Below are 4,384 nucleotides of genomic sequence, written 5' to 3'. Positions count from 1 at the left end.
TTATTTGTATACACTTCTATTCTTTATATTATTTTTGTAAATAATACTTTATTATTTTAATTCTTTATTTGTTTACACAATTACAGGTGTACCCTCAATCCCCGGCTAGAACGATCTCTATTTACTATATACTAACGATGACTTACAGGGTTAAATTGCGTGCTGCTTTCTAGCGCATCATACAACCACGTAGCTCCCCAAACCAACTCATCCATGTATCCATTGTAGTCGCAATAAAACGGACACGCTCTATTGGGAATGCTATTGTTATAAGATCCTCTATACTTGTCTGCAAACTCGAAAACCTCTATGGCTCGGTTAAGAAGCAAAGTCGAGTACCTGTTGTCCGAACCTCTAAACACCATGGAAGAAGCTGCAGGGGTGGCTGCAGTTTCAGCCGAGACTTCAGAGCCTGGATTTTGTTTTGTTATTATGTAGGACATTCGAGGAGTGTCCATGTCTTCGAGTCTTTCCCAACAAGTGTAGTCACCATTTGGGTTACCAACAACGCCTACCACAGAACCAGGAACGTTTGTGGATTTAAGAAAGTATCCGTCCCCCATTCCTTTGCATGCTGGAGTTCCGAATCTAAAGATTGCCAGAACTCCAACACACTCCATGATCGCATTGTTGTTGTGAAGGCCATGGGAAAGTTGAACTTCACATTGTTTCCGGCATCATAGTAACTCCCTGTGAGATCCCTATGAACGTGAAACCGTCACGCAGGGCAGAATTTTTCCTCCAAGTCACTCGTTGGGTAGGCAGTAACCTTCCGACCTCTGTCCTTCGGAAAACAAAATACTCTTCGACAAAGCATCCGCGTAGTTTTGCGAATGCCCTTCAGAGCTTGTGAATGTTGCCATTGCCAACATCCCTAGTGATGCTACTATCAACAAGCTTAATATACTCATCATGACGATCTAGCTTGCTCGAAGTAACTCTCAGGCTAGGTACAAGAAAGTTAGATCTAATCTCAACTATATAATTAGCCTAGGCTTCCTAGCTAGCTAAGTTACGGAAAGTCTGATTAGCAGAAGATCGATATGGCCCTTAACATGTAATATATTGGATGATTATTAATTCTAGATTCTAAACTGTTACGAGCATAAAAAGTAAAGCGTTTTACACTTTTACATTTTTCCTTAACTTTTACATTTAAGGAAGGTCAATCAACAGTGTTTTAAGTTTTTATGATCATTTTAAGGCCATTCTTCATTTCTGCTCAGACAAAAAAAAAAAAAACCGGGTTAGGCACATCGGAACAACCAGCCCAATAATCTTAAAGGTCAGGTCCAACAGTTAAACATTTATCTAACAGGTCAGGCCCAATAGATATCCAAAAAGAACACTGCAACTACAGTGTATGCACGCAACTGTTTGATACTAACTTGTGAATAATCCGGAGAAGACGAAGGACTCTCCCACTGATCATTGAGGAGCCAACGGCGTCTCATCGCTGCCTTCTCCCTGAAACCAACGTCGGAGCATCTCTGAATCCATTTTCCAGCATCTGACACGTCCTCTCTTAGATCTATCTTGATAAGTTTGATCACCTAATCTAATCCTCTAAATGAGATATTAGAATAGAAATCTTAGGCCCGCAAGACGAGCAAGGTTAGCGCCTATGAAACTATCCAAGTTTATGATGACAAATAATAACTGGTAAAAACAGTAATTAGTAGAACAAAAAAACCTCAAGATGAACAAAGGATCATGTCCCAATTCAGAGAAGTAATAATTTAAGTCCATGCAAGAATTAATGGGCATTAATTTCGCTGTGAAACAAAAGGGGTAAAAGAAAAAGAATCAACTTCATGTGTACTATTGTGATATGAAAATTAGATTATCCATATCTACAATGTAAACTAAACTAACAGGCCACTTAAACTCAATTTTACAGAAATTGATGTAGGACGAGAATGATCCTGGTTTAGCCGGAAAACTAGAAAAATAAAGAAGCGGCGTGAAATCAAGAAGAGTGATTGGAAAATAGGTAATTCACGCATAATGAGGTTACTAGCCGCTGCAATATCCAAGAAAATTAGGTTTTGGACTTTTCAGGTTTCTTGTGCGAAAAGTCAAGTCTTAATTGTGAATCAGATTTGATCAACTTTTGGCCAGAATGTCCATTTGAGACGCATGATACCTTTCCAGAATGGAAACGACGAGATCTTCAAGATACTAACCTGAGTTTACAAGCAATAAACCCTAAAAAGCAATAAACTCAGGTTAGTATCTTGAAGATCTTGTCGTTCCCATTCTGGAAAGGTATCATGCGTCTCAAACAGACATTCTGGCCAAAAGTTGATCAAATCTGATTCACAATTAAGACCTGACTTTTCGCACGAGAAACCTGAAAAGTCCAAAACCTAATTTTCTTGGATATTACAGCGGCTAGTAACCTCATTATGTGTGAATTACCTATTTTCCAATCACTCTTCTTGATTCCACGCCGCTTCTTTATTTTTCTAGTTTTCCGGCTAAACCAGGCCCATTCTCATCCTATATCAGAAATATGGACTTAAAGTAAGCCAAAACATCAACAAAAGGTGCATTAATGTATGTGTTTGGCTCCGACTGTGTACATTGTACACATTGTACCGAGAGTCTTCGAAAGAATAGTTCTCAGCAGGTCCTCCCACAATCGCGCCTATTAGCAAGTTCTGATTTGGAGCTTGAGTCTCAAAATATGGCGTTCCTGCGTGACATTCAATGTTGCCCGGCTGCTGATCCATAGAAGGTAGCACCGAAGCGCGGTGGTGTATTCTCTTTGGAAACTTTGAACCATATCCCACCATGTATGACATTCCCAATGGGTTGCTTCCTAGAATATAGTCAACCTGTCCTTTGGTGAAGTCGATCATCCTAGACGCAGTGATCACGACGTTGTTGCCGCAGTTAACAACTTTATTGGCAGCTTTCAGCTAGTCAGCATAAACTGTAAGAAGAAGTGATAAGGAAGTTGCATGTTGCAGGTTACTTCCTCCGGGTTTGAACAATAGCCCACCGGGTGAGAATGTGACGGATTTCGGAGCAGGTGATTCGGGTAGAATCGAGCATACAAGTTGGTCCGAATTTGAAATAAAGGGACTATTATCATCAGTCGTTACCAACTGAGATACAAGTATGATGATCCCAGCATGCATTCCATCCCATTCGAATTCAGTGACAGAACCACCTAGATTAGGCATGTTATGTTTGACATAGCTAGTTCAAATAATAGGGATCCTTTGTAGCCTTGTACAACCATGAAGCCATTGAAATCGCAGTAAAACGGGCACGCCGCTTCCCCAATGCTGTCGTTATAAGATCCTCTGTACTTATCTGCAAACTCGAAAACCTCCTTGGCTCGGTCAAGTAGCAAACCAGAGTGCCAGTCGTCCGAACCTGTAAAACCATGGAAGAAGCTGCAAGGGCAGCTGCAGTTTCGGCGTTTCGGCAGATACTTCTTTGCCTGGCTTTTCTCTGGTTACTATGTAGGATGTTCGAGGAGTGTCCATATCTTCGGGTCTTTCCCAACAAGTGTGGTCGCCTACGGGGTCGCCAACAAAGCCGGCAACAGAACCAGAAGCATCTGTGGATTTAAGCAAGTAATCAGTGCCCCATCTTATAGCTTCTGAAGCATATGGAAGTTCTAAGCCCATTGATTCACCAAACTCTAGAACACTCCAAGACAACATTGTTGTTGTGAATGCCATGGGAAAGTTGAACTTCACGTTGTCTCCAGCATCATAGTAACCCCCTACCAGATCCATATAAAAGTCATTGCCGTAATGGAGAGCTGAATCTTTCCTCCAAGTCACTCGTTGGGTACGCGGTAACGATCCCGACCTCTGCCCTTCGAAAAACAAAATACTCTTGGACAAAGCGTATATCGATCCGCGTAGTTGTGGGAAGGCGTGGCAGACATTGCTAGTGCTGCTAGTATCAACAACTTTAATTGAAGCTGGGAATGGAGAGATTCCTAAGATCAGATGTCATATGGTGAGTAGCACCAGTGTCCCCAATCCATACTTCAGAAACAGTGTTCAGAGAATTTGAAGAACTTGCACCAGGACTCCCAGAGTTAGCTGTCATTGCAGTGAGTGTGGATGGCGGTTCAGCTCCTTGATATGCAAAGTTACTCCTGTGATGGCAATCAAGAGCAGCATGTCCTTTGAGGCCACAGATTTGGCAGACAATCACAGAGTGTTTAAAAGCAGAAACACTTCATTACACATAATTGTTCCTTGCACAAAAAATTAGGAAGGACTGTTCCTTGCAGACAATCACAGAGTGTTTAAAAGCAGAAACACTTCATTACACTTCACAGAGTGATTGGCTTACACTCTTTGAATAGGAACAGTCCTTCCCCATTAAACACTCTGTGATTGGCCCCACAAAC

At 41.5% G+C, this 4,384-nt stretch overlaps 2 pseudogenes; both read right to left on the bottom strand.

The window, feature by feature from the left end:
- On the bottom strand, positions 1-783 carry LOC133717833 (endoglucanase 8-like; annotated as a pseudogene).
- A 1,719-nt stretch (positions 784-2,502) lies between these two features.
- LOC133716195 (endoglucanase 8-like) lies at positions 2,503-3,910 on the bottom strand (annotated as a pseudogene).
- Positions 3,911-4,384: the final 474 nt, after the last annotated feature.

This window comes from Rosa rugosa, chromosome 6, assembly GCF_958449725.1.
Source record: "Rosa rugosa chromosome 6, drRosRugo1.1, whole genome shotgun sequence".
In the NCBI taxonomy this organism is placed as follows: Eukaryota; Viridiplantae; Streptophyta; class Magnoliopsida; order Rosales; family Rosaceae; genus Rosa; species Rosa rugosa.
This window is presented reverse-complemented; position numbering and strand designations above follow the sequence as displayed.